Raw genomic sequence first — 19821 nt, forward strand, 5'->3', positions numbered from 1 at the left:
AGGAAGAAAACTTTCCACTTCTCATCCAAGAAGCTCCAATAGAAAGCAGTTAGTTTAACTGCTTTAAACTTTTGTTAATCCAATAGATATATTTTGGCTGCATTCACACAGCACATTTGATACAGTTTTGATATCTTCTGAGTTTGCGTGATATAGTACACTAATCCTAAGCTAATAACAAAATGGGTTCATTCAACACATTAAATTACAAAATATTAATTCAGGTGATATTAACTGTCACGTAAATGCAGCCATTTGCTCTTCACCTCTCCTAATTAAGAAAGTTTGTCAATGCAGCCTTCATCCACTCATTAGTTCTGTGATTATATTAGATTTATAGCTCAGGAATGAACTACGGAGGTCCTTGGTGCTTTCTGAGCTTGGTTTTTTGTTGCAAACATTGCAGTGCACTGCATGATATTACAACATCATCAGTGCTAGAAGGGAGTGGGGTTTGCTCTCAATTTATATTCTTAATGGCTTCCCTGTCACTGTTGGTAGGAATAGTCTTGGCTTGGTTTACCATGGTCAGGGTTTTCCAGTTGAAACTATACTTAATTCTGTCCATGTGTTGTGAAATTAAAGAGTTTTCATCATGTCTTCTAACTGCTACTTCGTGGATGTATTCTGCTAGTCTTCCATTTGTCCTGTGTAGTGGCTGTTGCAGTCTTTACACTATATGTAATGATGTTACTTAGTTTGGTAATGAAACATCTGCAAGAAAACAACCAAGCTCAGAGAGCACCAAGGGCCCCTCACCTAATTTTTTTGACAGCAGTAGAATAAACTTGAGTCTTACATTTCCTAAGAAAGGACATAAATCTTAAAATGAAAAAATGGTGTGGTTTGTAATCATGCTTCTTTAAAATGCAAGTTCTGTTTAATTTTGTTTAAATTGTACTTTAGTATTCATCTTTTTAATTTTTAAATTATTTTACCTGTTGCATTTTGCACTCTATTTTTTGTAATTTTACAATTCAAAAAATAGGAGGAAAACATTTCTTTTAAAATACTATTGTTCACTAAATACGTTTGTGCATGCCTTCAAGTCAATTTTTGACTCTTGGCAACTATCTGGACAAGCCTCTGCAGATTTCTTGGGGGGGGGAGTGGTTTGCTATTGCCTTCTTCCTAGGCTGAGAGGGAATGACTGGGCAAAGATTACCCAGCCGGCTTCATGCTCAAGGCAGAACTAGAACTCACGATCTTGGCATATGGTTCAGTCAAACCGTAACCATTATTTTAGCATGATATGCAAAGCAAGCTATCACATATTGAGCCACGGTTAAAAAACATCCTAAGTCCTGGCGACAACACAAATCATCCATGCAAATTTCTTAACAGTATGGAGCAATTTTCCATTGCCTCCTTTGGAGATATTTTTTTCCAAATTCCTAACTTACAGCTCTGGAATTTTCCCTTCCAGGTACTAAAATGTATCCTGTTTAGTTTCCAAACCTGAACAAAGCTGCCCAGATACTTCCATATACTGACTTGTGTTTCTAAAACCACAACTGTATTTTGTTAATCCAGGTTCAAGACTAAGCAAACTATATGAATCTAATCACTCGCCTTCAATGCTTTCTGGGTTTGCACAAGGGAGATTTTGTTAGCTCAATGATTTCTGCATTAAGAAAAAACACTGTTTATATATCTTGGGTTTTGCAAAGCCAGCATGTTGTAGAAGGCAGAACAGTGAGCTTGGAAGAAAGACCCAGCTCTAAATCTTTACTGAGTTACAAAGCCTCTTGAGTGGATCTGGAGCAAAATTCTCTACTTCACATGGACAATGGCTATGATATAATGCTAAAAGGCTAGTGCTCTTGAGAACCTCAGAGAAAAGAACAGGATACAAATGTCTCCTGGTAAAATCCACTTAAGAATGCAAGCACTTAAGTCCTTGTTTGCTAACTATAAAGCTGGATTTTTCAGTCCTTGTACTCTATAGCTAAATCTAAATGGTTCATTTAGTAATACAGTGCCCAGTCTTCTCTATGCAACCGATAGAAAGTCTTAATACATGAGCCTAGGGAATGTTGCTAAATATTGGAAAGTAACACAGGCAATGGGGTTTTTATTTCAGCATCTAGGAAAGATTCAGAGCTTTCTCTGTTCCTCTTAAAATGACTGTGTTCCCAATACAGGCCAGGCAATTGGGGGAACTGTAATTGTTAATACTTTCATATATGATGGAGAAATGTTCTGGTATTTGAGGAGGAGGAGGAGTTTCAGAGAAAGAGAATCCCACACCTTCAAGGGTCCTCCTTTCCTTTGAAAACAATGATATCAAACTGCTCCGATTGTGTATGTTTATGAAACAGGGTTTATCAGTAGATATCAAGAACACACTCAGCCACTAATGAAGAGGCTTTACTCTACAAGCCAAAGGAACTGGGAAGAAGGAAGGAAAGTAAGTAGTCAAAATGGAAATATTTAAGAGAGGCACATCTTATGAATTGTACCTCCATTGTTTAGCTGTCTCTTAGGCAAGGCAGTAAACAATAGATTAGCTAATAATCAATGTGGAGACAGATAAAATGGAATTGTCTTTGGTCAAAAGATATTTTTTAAAGAACCAAAGTCTGCAAAACTCCATTTGGCAATGGTAAAAGTGGAATGGCCTTTTATATTATGAGAAAAATCTCAAAATTCCCTCTTTTAAGCTACTTGTATGCTTGGTGTAAAAGCATGACCATGCAAACATCAATAAGGCTGTAACTTCCAATCCCATTGATTTATATACTTCACTTGCCATAAGCTAGCTATTTCTGGGATGGGCACTCATTATTTTTTTGTCTAATAAGTGCCTATGGAGAAACAATTCCCTGCTTGACAGAAATAATAAAAAGATGTGAACAGGAACCAACGGCTGCAGAAGGGTTATGTTTTGTTTTAAAAGATATAAACAAAGGGGTTTCTTGCTCATTCTATTACTCTCATTTGGGAGGTCCACATGTCCTATTCTCCTGTGAGACTGGCCAGGGCTGCAAGATTTCCCGTGTTGATAACTTCTCCCACAGCTTTCCCTAGTCAGCACGGGGCTCTGTCCTTTCACTTAAGCCATCGGGACTGTTTTATTCAACCACTGACTCAGCGGATCATGTAAGCATTCCTTATTGACATAATGCTCTTGCTGAAAGGTCACTAACCCCAGATATCCTGACTAGTCTAGAAGAAGTCAATGTAGGTTTACATAGTGTGGAAGAGTCATACTGGATAGTATTGGGAGGCTTCTGAATTATGGAATTAGTTTGTCCTTTTCTAAGAACTAAATATATTTTATTCTTTAAAGTCGTACTGAAAGGCCTTCTGAAGTTGCTATTTTCTTCCTAACAATTTCATGGGCTGGTTAACAGCTTTAATAAAGAATTATTTGACTTAAATAGTTTCTAGTATCTGCTGCTCCAAAAATAATCACCTTATGAACCATCCTTTCTATACTTAGCAAGAGCATACAGTGAGGAAGAGAAGCAGATATAAATTATGCAACAGCAGATCACTGATTGAAAGTCCCTGAAACTTTTGAGTCTTCATATGTTATGTGAACTAGGATTGACTGTACCATGCTTTACTTAGGCATGAGATATTATGTGAATACATCAGCTTTGTTTTGTTAACCTGTGCTTACGGTTTAGTTAGTATGTTGTTCTTCATATTTCCTCTCCAAGTGACTCTTTGGAGTTTAAATTATTCAAAAGAATCTTGAAGAAGTGGAGTAAATGGAGCTTAATCCCTGAGCCGTTGAGAACAGGAAATGGAACAAGGCTGCAATCTAAAAACAGCAGGAAGGCCAGAATGGGAAAAAAAACAATGCTTGCAGGGAGTTTCAGTTGGTTCTGCTTGACCAAAATGTGTATCATATTAGCTTGTAGATAGTGTCTTCTAATGGAACAGGATGGGGAATATTCCATTATTCCAGGACTAGATTGAACAGAAGGGTAAGAATCTTGAGGATTTCCAGTAAAGCATTTAATCACGCTTGCATTATGTGAGACCTGGCCAAGGTGACAAATGATTTTGCTTCTTGAATACTGGTTTAATTCTAAACTGCTTGCAATTAGGGGATGTTATTTTTCTTGAATAGATTATTTCCAAGTGCAAATGGTTTCTGGTGAGAATGTACACCTCTATGCATTAGAAAATCAGGCCCACATTCAAATTCAATTGCACCTATGCTTTTACTGTTTTCCCTCAGCCAAACTTCATACTTTTCCAGTCTCAGTGGCCCCTTACTGTATCATATCAGGAAGGAGCATCTGGGTTTTCCTCTGAGGTTTTTAAAGTGCATATAGGAAATAAGAAACAGCAGCAATCTGCCTTCACAACTCTCCCCCCATCAGTCCCACAACTAATATCTACCAAACTGAGAATTTTGCCTCAGCTACTGTGTTGGGTGGGAAGGGGGATCTGTTCTCCCACCTCCAATATTCCTTTAAGGTAGATCGCCAATACTATCTCCCTGCCTTTCTTCAAATCTGTCCCAGTGCCTGTTTTCCCACCAGCCAAGTCTTCACCTCAGCCTCCCTCCACTCATGTCCACTTCCTCACATAATGCATAGTTGGTTCCAACAAGGGTAGGAGCAAGTGTGGCTCCAGGTAGTCTGCCAGAACTACTATCATGCTGGCTGGGCATTCAAGGGGACTCAGAGAAGGTTATCAGGAAAAACCTTCTGTTTTCTTTCATTTGTCCCTTTTCCTCCCAAGAAAGGCAGCAAACCAAGACTCTTGGGCCCGGCCAGTCTGGAAAAAGAAAAATGCTAAAGCATAAGGAAGTCTCGGCTCACACCTCACTTTGTTTTAGGACAAAATGGAGGGCTGACAGTTTGAAGGAAAGGAAGGCAATAGCCAAGAAGCCCCCATTCTTAAGTGGCTTCTCCGTCCCACTGTCCCTAAGAAAGAAGGACTGTTTCTAATCTCAAGGGTGGATTTGGTCCTCCTCTCATGGCAAAATGTATTTGAAGAGTTTGGAAACAATTAATCTCTCTGCACCTTCTCTTGCCTTGCTTTTAAGAACTTTTTATAGAGAGCAGAGACTCCCTTTCCCACCTCTTTTTATTCCTTCTTCCCATCCGTAAAAGTTTTTGATGCCAGTTGCGTCCTCCTATTTTCTCAAGTGACCATGCAGCCTCTCTAGAAAACTGAGCAGAAAGACCATTGCCCAATAATGACATTTTCTCTCTCTCCCCCCCCCGCATTTTTTTTTAGTGCAGCTAACATATGCAAGTACTTATTAGCATCTCAGAACTTGACTTTTTTTTCTCTCCAAAGATGCTCCCATTAAGTCCGCTGCATCCTCTTGCAAAAACATAACCTAAAAGAGAAGTTCTAACTCTCCACCCTTGGGGATGCACCCCCACTGCAAAAAAAAAAAAAAAAAAAAAAAAAAACCGACCCCGCCACAAGTCCTGCAGCCCTCTCGTGTGTGCACTCATACATAGGCGCTGAGGGAAGCAACGACCCCCCCTCCCAATTTTCCTGCACCCCCTACTCTCTTCCATACCTGCCTGCATGTCCCAGCGCTGCAGCAGCCACGATCCTGTCGAGGGAGCTCAAGCGAGGGGGCTCAGCGAGGAGGGGGCGCAGGGGGGGCCTCGCCGCCAATGTTCTTTGTCTGGGAAACTCCGGGTCACGTGACGACGGGCCGCGCTCCTGGTTGGCCAAAATGGAACAGGGGGGGCCGAGAGAAAGGTGACGGCGGCGGCGGGGGGGGGGACAAGAGTTCCTGCAAGGCTCGTATGGCTGCCCCGGGGGGGCAGGAGCACATTATACGGAACCAGCGCCACCCTCCCCCCTTCCCAGCACGGGGCGCGGGCTTCTCCCAAAGTTGCAAGAGGCCTTCCAGCCATTTGTACTCCGGGGTGGGCAATCACTGGGCTACAGTCGCGCCAACGCTGCGCAAAGAGACTAGGCTCCACTTTTCAAAACTCTTTTTGATTTTTTCACTCCGGATCAGCGGAAAACGGGACTGAGTCCGCCTAGTTTTCAGGCGCTTGGGCACCGTTCGGGGAGCAGCTGCAGAAACGAAGGATGCGCGGCCGCTCTTGCGGAGAATGAAATGCCAACCAACAGCGGTGGCAAGTACAAGTGCATGTGGAAAGTACAAGGCCTCTCCAACGCCATTCAAAAGCAAAAGGGGTCAGCCTACAAGTACCTTTTCCGTTTGAGCTTCTGGCTCCCATCTCGTAGCAGAGCGGCAACAGCAGGATCTTGGGCCACGCGCTTATTTGCGCCTCTAAAATTACTATACAGCCGTCATTCACCCTACTACAGGCACAACCTCTGATTTGAAAAGGGATGGAGCATGGGGGTTTAGTGTGGAAGAGGAGCCATTGAATTGTGGAAGAAGTATGCACAATAGCAAAAGGGCATTTATCGTTTTTAAACATAAACTAAGTTCAGGCCCGTGAAGTGGAAGAAATTCCTCCAGCATGAGGCAGCACCATCTTTGGTAAAGCAGAAGATACCTTCAGGAATCCTCTTCTGTCATCTTACATGTTTTAATCTTTGGATAAGCACTACACTTCTTTAACATATATCATAGGCAGCTCTGAATATTTATTGGAAAAGCAGATCTAATGCTCAATAAATACAATAAAATCTAAGTACCACTTATGTATTACTACATTTATGACAAGAAAAAAGGCAAGTTATTTGAAATGAATGGCCTGAAATCTTGGCACAGTGACACACTGCCTAGCATTCACTATATAATAACTGAAATGTTAGCAATGCTGCAAAGGAGGATAACAATTATCTCCCCACAAAGTAACATCTTTTCTTACCAAAAACAATTTTTTGCAAAACAATCTCTACAAGTATTGACGTAGTAGCTGTGCTATAGCAGCACAATTATCACTCAAAGGCTTAGGCTCCCAGGGTACTATACTCTATGGCCTTTAATTCATGAATGATCTGGGCAAATGATTTTAACAGGTCTAAGCTACACAAAGATCCTGATCAAGAGATTCTGAGTATTTTAGAGGATGTTTTCATAGTATAATTTGTGAACATTTATAGAAAGTGCAAATAGTATCTTTCATTTATAACAGACCCATGTTTTCTCAATTTTGTTTATCTCTACCTTTTACACAAAAGGGGGGGGGAGCAGTGTGTCTTGATTGGTAGCACCAGGAGCTGTCCATCAGGAACATTTCCAGGTCTCTTGCTCTCTTTTCAAGGTTCACAGTCATGTGCAATCTTTGGTTTAACTACCATGAACTTAAATACAGAGAGCTGCATTTTCTTTTTACCATCTCTTCTTACTCCCATTGCTTACTCTCCCTTTCACCATCTTTATTATTTGCCCACATATTGCTGCAATACAGATTTGTAAGGTTTTTGGGGCTGGAGAACTAGGACCTGTCTTTTGCATGTGTAATTTTATAAAGACAAACCAACAAGCAAACCAAACGCAATATCCAGTATAGTAGAATATGTGAGTTCTAAGCCTTCCTTAGAAATGAAAGCTGGCTGGATGACTTTGGGCCAACCCACATCCCAGAGTTGTTGTGAGGAAAATAGGTGGCAGGAGTATTTGGCATGTTGGCTGCATTGAATTATATATAAAAAGGAATAAAAATCTAACAACAACAATAACAATGTATTAAAGCAATAAATTAAACTATTTAGTAATTAGTTTTACTAAGTTCAAGCATCAAATTATACCTACCTTCTCTCAACCTTCAATTATCATACAGCAGCAGCTAGTGGCTATGGAAGCCTTGGCAACCATATAGACTAAATTATTGGCAAGTGGTGGCACTTGCCAATTCCAAGCCCTTAGGAATATCTGTAAGAATCTGCTGGAAATCTTCAGAAGGCAACCTCTACTTTCTGCTTTACTGTATGTCTTCCATAAGCAATCAGTTCAGTCTTCTGGCTACAGCAACATTTATTTTTCTTAGTAGATCAGTCAGAGGAAAGGGGGTGACATATAGGGGAGAGTGGCGACTCAGGTGTGGTCTTGGCCCTGCCCATTTCTGGTATGTACCCTTCAACAGATTGCTGCACAAGAAAACAGTTACCAAATAGTAGAAACAGCCGACTACTATTGCAATGTAAGGTGGTAGATTTCTGAAGCACAATGGTTTTAACAGGTAACATTCATACCACTGAAATCAAAGTTCTGCATGAATATCACTGTGGACAAAGTGCAGAGGTGGAAAGTTGGTCTTAGAACAAGTATAGACTGCTACAAGTGAATATTACTGGAGGGAAGAAATATTCTCTCTTCTTCATACCAACACCTGATCAGCCTAGCTTGGAGAGAAGCAGAAACAATCCGTGCTCCCAAATACTTTTAACTAGGCCAGTACTTGCACAAACAATCAGCTCATTTGTGTACACTTGGGCATACTTGTGCTCTATCACTTGCAAAACAAGCATCAGCAAGAAGGGACAGGGGAATATACATGCACAAGAGTTTCAGGGCAGCCAACTTTCCTGAAATTTAATTTCCATTTTCTGTGTGTGAGTGGCTATCTCCTTCTCTGCAAGGGAGCATGAATGAAATGTCATCTGCTTCTTCCCCCTTCAGGGGGATTCAGTTACAACATGCCTGCCTCATTCCACTGGAAGGGGAAAATCCAGCCTTGAAGGCCTAGAGCAGCAGCAGAGTTACAGTTGAGAGCAAGTCAGAGAGTTGGGATACTTTTAGATGCACTTCCTTTAAGAAGGCAGGAGTCATACCAATAATTATCATGTTCTGCCATTACTGATCTTCTGACCTGGTCCCAAGATCCTCCAAAGAAGACTATCTGACCTGGTTCCAAGATCCTCCCAAGTTTTTTGGCAGCCAAAACCAGCACATAATTAGCATATAAATTTAGGCAATACTCACACAAATTCAAAATTGAACTCTGTTTTTCTTATATTGCCTTAACCTAATCAGCAACCTTGATCAGCAAATCAGCAAACATGAAAAGGTGCCTTTTCTCAGGCATAATAGAAGCAACAAAGAAAATAACTGCTAAGTGAGATGAACATTGAGGCAACACATACTCCAGTGTTACCCAACTTTGTTGGAAAGCAAAATCTCTTCTGAATCCATGAAGAAGTAAAGTATTTTCTTCTCTTTTATACCCCAAGCCCTTCTTCAAAGACGACACAGGTCATTTATTTCCATTTCCTCTCTTCTTTTGCTAAAAAGCATTATGCTAATGGCTTCCCCCTTCCGTATATTCCCAATCAACCTACACAGAACCAAATCGCAGAATGTGCTACAAGCAAAAAAATGGTCTATCTCAATAGGGACTTAAAATTCCAGCAGACTCTTACAAGCAAACAAAACATTATGCTACAAAAATTACCAGAATGAACTTAATTTACTATAATGCCCAAGTAGGAACAATAAGTAATCCTCCTGGAGAAACTTTATTTCAATATATTCACAATGCTCAATGCTATGTTTTTAAAAGAGCAATTACTGTATACCAAAGTGGTAGACTCTCATTATCCATGTTCTTAAAGGAGCAAATATTCCAAAGTAATAAAATCTTATTTCTGCTTAAAAAGTAGAATCTCCTTCCTGTTTCTATTTATGAGCCATTAATGCTCCATTATTTTACTTATGTTGAAATATAAGTGGACAGCTATCTTAAGTATGAGAAACAATACATACTATACTACTTGTATACTATATTTCTTGATGTTAATTGGCCAATTACTTGTTTAAATATCCCTCCATTCCACACCTCCTTTCATGTGGAAGACTAGCATGTTTGACATGCTAATTTTCTAATGCCAAGGAGTTTGTATGAGAAAAAATAATTAGATTAGGCTATTTTTTTAAAAAAAAAAATTAGCCTGGCAGTGTTCTGTCCAAAACAGCACATATAATTATGGCAATCTAAAATAGTCCCTTCCACTATTATCATCTCAATGTAGATAGGAATGAGACAATGCCCCCTCAATCATTAATACTGATTTTACTTACAAACGTGCAACTCAGGCTTCTTTTAACATACAGGAATATGAATTTTCCAGGTATAACCTTTGAATGAAAGCCAACACTGGGAACAAATCGATTATGCATGGTAGATTATGTGCAAGTCTCATGTAACCTCATTTAAAAGGATCAGGTAGCAGCAGATGCAAAAGGCTTCTTTCTATCAGAAACCCAGGAACGCTGCTGCTGCCAGTTACGGCACTTGCAAGACTACTATATTTAGGTATGCCTCTTGCTGGCATTGCAACTCCCTTAGCCTGCCTTCTTTAACCTGGTGTTCTGCTTCCAATTCTGTTGAACTACTATTCTCATTTTCCTTAATTCTTTCGGCTAAGCAGTGTTGAGGCATTTGTAGTCAAATCCAGATAGAAGGCACCACATTGGGAAAGAAACAGGATATTATTCACTACTTGCCATCCTCCCTGCTTCTCTTTTATACTACCCGAAGAAAGTGGTTTTACCCAACCAAAGAAATGGCCTAAGGTGCGATTCCCCATCACTCACTGTCATTGGATCCCCTCCTACATTAACTGTCATTTGAACCCCTCCTGTATTAACTATTCTGATCCTTCTCTGCTACAGAAAGTCCTCGATTTACAACTGGTCACTTAGCATGCTTGATGGACCTTCCCAGAGCTACTTATGATCTGCTTCCAAAGTTCCAACAACCACTCCCCCCCACAGTCACATGACCACATGTTGGGCACTTGGCAACCAGCCTACATTTATAAGTGCTTATGGTGCCCTGCAATCATGTGACCACATTTTACGACAAACCAACATTTACTTCTGGTTTTGGGCAAAAATAGCCCATAGTGAAAAAAGGGTTTGCTTTAAAACTACAACGTTCACTTTATAACCGTGGCATTGCTTAATGACCTCTGCAAAATTAATAAAATCAAGTAAGTCATGTGGGTGACACACTTTACGACCATATGACTTATGACCATAAATGGGCAGGCTCCATTAAAATCGTTAAGTCGAGGACTATATTGTAAAGCAGAGGTCCCCAATCTTTTGGGCACCAGGGACCGGTTCCGTGGAGATAGTTTTTCCCCCGCGGACCGGAGGGTGCGTGGTTTTGTGTGCTGCCTGCATCCCGTGGATGGGGCTTTGCTTGTTTGTGCGGACTAGTTGCTGGCATGCTGTGGCCCGGTGCTGGTCCATGGATTGGGGGTTGGGGAGCACTGTTGTAGAGCACTTCTGAAGGCTCTTTGCTACTGAACCTGGCTATTTATGAGGAACAGACCTTCTCCAAACTGAAGGGTAGCTTGGCATCGATTGTTCTCACTTTCTCAAAAATCTCTTCTGGATTATTGTGCCACATAAACAGGAGCCTTACTGAAGCCTCTGCTGCTCCAGAGAGAGGTGGCTTCTGTGGAGAGCTCCTCTTTATCTTGACTCAGGAGGCAGGGTACATCCCCTGCCTTACACTTGCTTACAGTGTGCCAATGGCAAAAAGCTGTCAGGCAGAGCTATATATAGAACAGCCAAGCTCAAGGGGACCTGTTGCTAGGGAGACACAGTGGTTCAGCAGGAAGTACAGGGATGGAGAAAGGCAGGGAACAAAACATACGGTTGAGGCTGGGATAGTGGAGCTCTGCCCATCTCGTAAGGTCTTCGTCAAATTGCCATCTTTTCCTGCCTCTTGCTACAGTAAACGCTCATCCTTTGCAGATTTGCAGGGACCTTCCTTCAAACAGCCATATATATGCACACATCAACAACTCCCAAATTTTCCACCTCCAGAGGGATTGTTTTTCTTTATGTGCTGGATGCTTCGCAGGGCTTCCTGATTTGGACTGAGTGGTCCTGCCACGCATTGGCTTTATTGGAAAGGCACCAGAGGCTGGGCTTAACTATTCTAACAGAAGTATTTCTGACTGTAAAAATGAGTCAGTGTGGAGGGGGAAAAAAAAGCACTGAATGTTATCTACTGATACTGTCTCAGAAGCCTCTTTTGGAAGTCACAAAACGATCTTGTGAGCCAGCTTGAACTAGCCTCAATTGCAGTATCTTTCCAGGCACTTCTTAACAGCCCAAACTGTTCTTGAACAATAAGGAGTGACGATGTCAAAGGGAAAACCTGGTCCTGTAGAGGGTGCATGTGTTAGTATGACCCTCTTTCACCTTATTCTTTGCTCATGACACAACACAATGGTGGCTAATCCAATCCATTCCAATTGACACACTTCCAAATTTATTTTTAGTTAAGTTTTTACATCCCCTGGGAGTCTGTCCTGATTACAAATTGCTCCCATGTCTCTTTGACCATCGCAATGTGACCCCAGTTCAACATGTGCTCTCTCCACAGAAAAGCACAAGGGCTAATTTCTCTGTACAGCTGCACCTACAGCCCCACCTCTGCTCTACTTGTGGATTTGCCTGCAGCAAAGCTGATGAGATCTGACGACCTTTATCACTTTCTAGTCTTCTGCCCCTCCCATAATGCAGACATTTCAGCTGGGGGTACCTAAAGGGATAAAATATGAGCTGAGTGTGAAGTTACATATTAGTGAGCAAAGGAAGGATATGAGCATATTATTACACATTTCTACTTTCCCTGCCTAGTGTAACAAATGGGAACAAAAGGTCCATGTGTACTTCTTATTATACTGATCTAAGAATGGTATTGACTGAAATTTAACCACAAGTCAGAGCTACATACTTGATCTTAGCCAAAAGGCTAAGAAGCAATCAATAAGCCAACCCAGAAAAGCCACAGAAATACAGAAACAGAAGAGCAGTGATCAGCTAATTAATGTATGCACAGAAAAAAATGGAACTTGGACTCCTGTCTTATAATTCCTACATGCTACAGATACTCAGGATATCCTCTGCAGGGATTAACTGAAATATACAGAGTGCTTGGAATTTGGTTCCCAAAAGCTACTTTGGAGTTCACTAAGGAGTGAACATGTCACCTATCTTCTTTTCTTTTAAGCAGTTATGTCTTTTCCCAGAAGTTTATGGCAGCCACATAATGTAAGAGTCCTTCATGTGAACACTTTCCCCCCATGGCATCCAGAAACATGTTGCTGTGAGGTGCTCACATTTTGTTTTTTGTTTATATGTTTTGTTTTTATTTTATTGCACATCTGGTGGCTGCAGATGGGAAGTGGTGGTTGTTATGACCTTTGTTGGCATCCTGGAAGCCCTTGGAATTGCTACCCAGCTATGTAGACTCTGGAGAGCTACAGTGAAGACAGAGTGGAGCAATAGATCTCGGAATCAGAGGCAATGGAGTCTCTGGCAGCCACAGCTGGCAATGGTGGTCCTAGAGCCTGAAGCCAGCAGTAGCATTAGTTGCTAGAAAACATCTGGCTAAAGGTCAAGTCTTGGATCACCACAGGATGGTCTCTGGGGAAGAGTCCTGTGGTTTGACATGGTGTGGCTTCTCTTGTTGGCTGAATGTGCTGAGGTTGATGGCTGGTAAGGTTAGGCTGGCAACTGGCAAGTTGAGGTGGTCAGCTAGTGAGAGCTTTCTGGATGTGACTTGGCTTGGCTTCAACTGAAGCACTACATTCTTCGCTTCTCTTCCCCAGGTGTCAAGAGTTGGATACTGTGTGTGAATTAGGGTGATGCTGATGTGAAACATTTACCTATACCTTTTTGTTTTTGAATGCTGGATCTGCTTGTAGTAAATCTGTTTTCATCTATAGTATGATTTAATAATGAATAAAGGATGATCTGGCACTTATAATCGAGACCTGGATGGACCTGAAGAGTGGAGTTCCCTTCTTGGAGATGTATTTTGGATTTGGCATGGGGAAGTGGTGAGGTGGCTGTTGTCATCTTTGATTCGTGATTTGTCATCTGTCATCTGTGATTCGTTGAGGCTCTATGGCACATATAACAATCTGCAAGACCCTTAACATTGGGCTTTAATAGTTGGGATGGCTATCTGCACACTATCCTCTCTGACGCACAGCATAATCTTTGCTTGAGTTTCTGAACTTTATTGCCAGACTGGCTACAGAGAGCCCAAGATTCTTAGTTATCAAGGATTTCAATTTGCCACTCAATGTCACTGAATTTGAAGTAGCTCAGGAGTTTATGGCCTCCATAACAACCATAAGCCTGTCCAAAGTCATCAGCATAAAATGTATACTGATGCTCATTCTTCAAAACCTCCCCCACCCCACCCCCGGCAGCTGCAATGTGATTCAATAATGGAGGACTACTGCTATAAACCTGTGATTGCTTTTTGGCTTGCTGGTATCACCCACCTTGCAAGGAGAAAGGGTCTACTGATTGGCCTGCCCCAGGCAACTATGGACCTTGTGGGGTTTCAGGGGTAGCTTGGGGTTTTCCCTGAGGACCTGATGGGTAGTTCAACTGAGACCTTGGTTGCAACCTGGAATGGGTGGATGGCCGAAGCCTTTCCCTGTGCACCAATTCTGAGGATTGTCAGGAAAGGAAGTGTCAAAAGAGATGCCTGCAATACCAATGGAATCCAAAGGGGGAATCTGACTGAACACAAGAAAGAGCTCATATTTAGACTAAAAGTAAACCCTGTCCAGTCATATCCAGTTCTACAGTAAGAGATGATGCTCATCTCTGTTTCTTAGCTGAAGGAGCCAGCATTGTTCGAAGACACTTCTGTGGTCATGTGGCCAGCATGACTATACACCGAGGGGCACGGAAAGCTGTTACCTTCCCACCGAAGTGGTAACTTGCATTTGTATGCTTTCAAATTGCTAGGTGGGCAGGAGCGGGGGCAAGTAATGGGAGCTCACCCCATCACAGAGCACTGAATCCGGGCTGTCAGCTTTCCAGCTGACCAGTTCAGTGTCTTTAACCACTAAGCCATCACGCCCCCACTGTATATATTTAGATTACACTGTAGCAATAAGAGTGGCATAACAGTGTGATTTTTCTGCCTTTACTGCATCCATTAATAGCTCTAGCATTAGTCCTGTTCAGGTGATTTGCTCCTTGCTAGGAAAGGACAAGTCACAGAGATTTTTATTAGGCTGCTGTGTTGAATATTCTAGTTCTTTGGTGGATAAAGTTGGCCAGCTTCACTCAGACTTGAATTCCAAGTGGGCAGGTCCAGATGAGATGCCTGAGAGATGGTCTTGTGCATTTACCTTTCTGTAAACATCTACATGGAACTGCTGGGTAAGACCACTCATCAGACTCTGGTATCATCAAGGCCCATGATGATACCCAGTGGTACCTTCAAGCCTGTAATTTCTAAGTGTTCCTGTTGATATCCTAGAATCTGGATGCTATATGAATCTGGAGGGGGAGAAGCAGACTAATCTTGATAAGGCCTATTTGCTGGAGATATTTGGTCCCTCTGGCCCCAAAGCATGCCTTCTCTGTTGCAGTGCTGGGCTTCTGGAATAATATTCCTCCACAATGTTGTATGGCTCCCACCCTGATGATATTCTGAAAGGGATGAAAAGGCTGGCTATTCTTCCAATCCTTGTTGGTTAAGTTCCTGCTAAAATCTATTTTGTTAAGTTTTATACTCTTTTGTATGTTTTTTCTAGAGTTCTGTCATCAGTTTCTTTATTTTACTGCTCAGGCTTTCTGTTAGGTAATGTGCCCAAATTCAGTTGAAGTTGGACGTTCTTTAAATCAATGTAAATAAACAGTCTGTTTTAAAGGGTTGCAGATAGGTGCAATATCACATTCACACGCACACTTAAGAAACTTTCAGGAGTTAAATCTGAAGTATTGTACATAATCATGAATGATGGCAAATGAAGGCATTGTACATAATCCAAATTAATACAGGTAAATTAGATGGTAGCTGTCAATTATTTTTATTATTAAAATTAATTAGTATCTTTCTTTTAGTTGAATAATCCAATCAACTAATTAAACCATATTTAATAATATTTTCCTCAACTTGAATTTAACTCTTGGTGACTATATGAATATTTCCATGTGATTTTATTAATAATTTATTTATTTATTTATTTATTTAAATTTGTATACCGCTTTATCTCCCTTACGGGACTCAGGGTGGTGAACAGGCGATAATAAAAATCACAATAAATATACTCAAATTTCTATTCTAAATCAGATTAAATAAAGGCCTGCTCTAAAATACCCCATATAAAACCTTTACTAAAACATAATTAAGACTATGCCAGGCCGGCCGCACGGAATAGATGGTTTTCAGGGCTCGGCGAAAAAGGCGCAGGTCCACAGTTGTACGTAGGTCGGGGGGTAGGTCATTCCAGAGGGCAGGAGTAATAATAGTATGGAATAGTAATAATAGTATGGAATTTGTTTGCCACGTCTTCCAAGATGTTTTTCTGACTTTCTAATCTAGCTATCAGCTTTGGGATTTCTTGGTGCTCTTCTATCCATCCTTGAGATAAGCCAAGGATGACAGGTAACTACCACATACAGAGAACAAATAAGCTTAGGAATCACAATTTTTTAAAGAAAGGTTCTTTTTGAGTATTAGGCAAAAAAGATCACTTCTGAGAAATTTTATCAGTAACACACCAGCACCAAAAAGTAAATTCAATAGGTGTTATGAAACATCCAGGTTTGAAAGAGATGATTCTTTCATCTGGTATCCAATCTATTCCAGTTTGCTATTACCAACAGTGATCAGCTAAAAGATTTTGCAGTTCATCTTGCTCTTATCCCACAACACTGCATTCAGAGATACACTGTTTCTGAATATGAACGTTCAGTTTAACTACTGAAGTTTATAGTAACTGATACCCCTATTCTGTTTTAGAAGACTCAAGATGTATTAGGACTGAGAATACAAATGGTCCATTTCAAGCTTCAACAATCTTGTCTACTTTCCCAATCTGCAAAGACTAAAGCATCACTGTCAGGCACAAGTCAAATTCTAGATGAGACTGAGAAACATAGTAAGGCATAAGCTTTTCAGGGCTAAATGGCCACCAAGCTACTAAAGACGTACTATCAAACCTCCCCTAGGAGCAAGCAGTATTAATTCCATTGTAGCAAAAGTGCTTGTACGATCTTAAAAACTGATATATCACTGCATAAGCTTAAGGAGCTGCAAGATTCTCTGCTGCCTTTGCTGCAACAGAAAATAATCCCTTTGTAAACTGGAAGAGCAGACATTTCAGCTACATCCATTGACTGAGCAATCAACCTGGAATTCACACTAGAATGAATACAAGCAATTTCATCTTCAAAGTATCATGCAAATTGGTCACAGTAAGCTACTAAAGGTTAATAAGAGAACTAAGATGGAAATATCTTTATTCCATCCACCCTCACCCACAAATACTGGATGCACTAGTAGCAAGGGATTTCTTTGCCAGTTCTACCCCAAAGCAATGGTCTCTATCCTATTTTCTGGTTAGATTCACTGATGCATTCGTGCAACATATAGTACTTGACCAAGCTAAAACACGTTTGTGTGGTTTATAGATCATTATACAAGCCTAGCCATTGTCCAAGCATATTATATATGAACCAGTCGATCACATTGTATTTTGTTAAAATAAGGTTAGAGTGTAGCATACTAAGTGGACCTACTACTGAGGGGCTTTTCCCATTACTCTTGCCTATAACTGCCATTTCCTAGCATCAAGCCCCAAAGAAAACCACAATGCTTACCTGGCTCTAGCAAGTAGAAGAGGGCAAATAGAAGGAATTATTCACAATTAGGACTTTGATGGGATTGGCAGATTTGGAATAAAAAAATGTCCTTGGAACTGTCAGAAACCCATCTGGAATTCCATCTAGAATTCTATAACTTCCTGCCCCATAATTATGAACTTTGAAAGCTCTCTTTTGAAGTTCATAATTATGAAATTGAAGGCAATGTGTAGCTCATCTATCAGTGTTATCTATTCTGACTAGAGAAACTTTAGAGAAAGAGTGCTTTCCCTATTTTGTGATTCCGTGAGTTCTATTTCAACTGTTTATGCTAGGGATTGAACCTGAAACTTGTACATGCAAAGAATATGCTTTTTCACACCTTCCATGTAGCAAGAGCTTCAGATGCTAATTATAAAGTTACATTGCTGGTGCCTCTTATTGTTAAAAGAGAAGCCACACAACATTTTTGGATGCAGACAGGGAGAAAAAGTCACCTTTCAAACCGTTTTTTCATTCAAACTGGCATAGCACCATGAGTTTGGTAGGCTGTGGTGTCCTTTCAGAAATTCCATGCTTTGCTGGTTGCCAGGCCTAGAGACTATTTGGCAGAGGAAGAACCTTTCTGCCTTTAATTGATGACTGCAACAATTCATCCAGTCAAGGCTATTATTCCCACAAACAACTATCAGAAGGAGAAAAAACAGACTATGACTGGGCTCACACAATGCACTAAGCCTAATTGAGAAAAATGTTCACCTAACATGCTATCCCTAAACAAATAAATTATAGTAAAGTTTAATGTGAGGGCCTGGACTATACAATGCCCTAAGACAATGGCTAACACGATGAATCATGAATTACCCAACTTCAGTTTAGCTACCTAAAATGTGTATAAACATATTTCTGATATGATGTCAGAAATATGTCAGTTTAGCTTAAAAGAAAACTTCCAGGGTAGACTAATTATTATTCATGGAAGCAAGTGACCGTGGCCTAGTACATTCATAAAAGTCAGACATTCATTCATTTCCAGCTATCAGAAAGCTCCCTGTTGGTCTTCGTCTTTCCCAAATTGCGGGAGTTACATGTGTTATCCTAGTGCAGAATTTCCATTCCATTTAGCATTAATGACCATCAAAAGGGTCATTAAAAATTAAATTAAAAGTTTAATTAAAAATTTACAATCTCTTAACCAAGTTATTTTAAGATCTAATCCATGTACAGAGCTGTTAGAGTTGCTTACTATTAATCTTGATATGTTTTTGTGTGTGCTAGTATGTTGTTTGAACTCAGCCTATTTAATAGTTTAATTATTATGTGAACCCAGAAAACAGATAGTTAAGTTATTATGTGAACACAACCAATCAAGGTACATTTAGTCCTATTTCCCCCTGTGGCTGACACTTACAAGTAAAAAAGTCTTGCTAAACATGAATTTTCCCAGAGTATGAGTTCTCTATACTAGGTTTGATGATATAAGAGCATCCTGGTCATCCAATGAACATTTGAATAGTTGACACACAAACCTCAAAGTTGGCTTTGGTTGCATGAAAGAGAGAAAGGAGGAGAGCAGAGAAGAGAGAGTGGAGAAAAGGAGGGAAAGCAAGAGTGGGGCAATAGAAAATGCTATCCTAGAAAAAGGGTCATACATAGTTAACAGTCCAGCAGCAACAGGTCACAGGTCACTCCCCCCATAACAGTTTCAAAACCACATTGTACAGAAGCAAAGCATGTCTGGAGGTGTGCATGAGCAAATACAACTCTATGGCAGCGGGCACACGCATGGGAGGATGTGAATGCATGTCCGCNAGAGAGAGAGAGAAAGAGAGAGAAAGAGAGAGAAAGAGAGAGAGAGAGAAAGAGAGAGAGAGAGAGAAAGAGAGAGAGAGAGAGAGGAAAGAGAGGGAGAGGAAAGAGGCATAAAATAATTCATTTGCATTTAATTGTAATGGTTCAAAGAATGTTCGGAAAAATGTTCGGCCCTCCAGCACGTTCACTTCATCCAATCTGGCCCTCTTTGAAAAAAGTTTGGACACCCCTGAAATAAAGCATCACTGTCAGGCACAAGTCAAATTCTAGATGTGACTGAGAAACATAGTAGGGCATAAGCTTTTCAGGGCTAAATGGCCACCAAGCTACTAAAGATGTACTATCAAACCTCCCCTAGGAGCAAGCAGTATTAATTCCATTGTAGCAAAAGTGCTTGTACGATCTTAAAAACGGATATATCACTTCATAAGCTTAAGGAGCTGCAAGATTCTCTGCTGCCTTTGCTGCAACAGAAAATAATCCCTTTGTAAACTGGAAGAGCAGACATT

This window comes from Protobothrops mucrosquamatus, unplaced genomic scaffold, assembly GCF_001527695.2.
Source record: "Protobothrops mucrosquamatus isolate PMUCROS unplaced genomic scaffold, P.Mucros_1.0 scaffold2391, whole genome shotgun sequence".
Lineage (NCBI taxonomy): Eukaryota > Metazoa > Chordata > Lepidosauria > Squamata > Viperidae > Protobothrops > Protobothrops mucrosquamatus.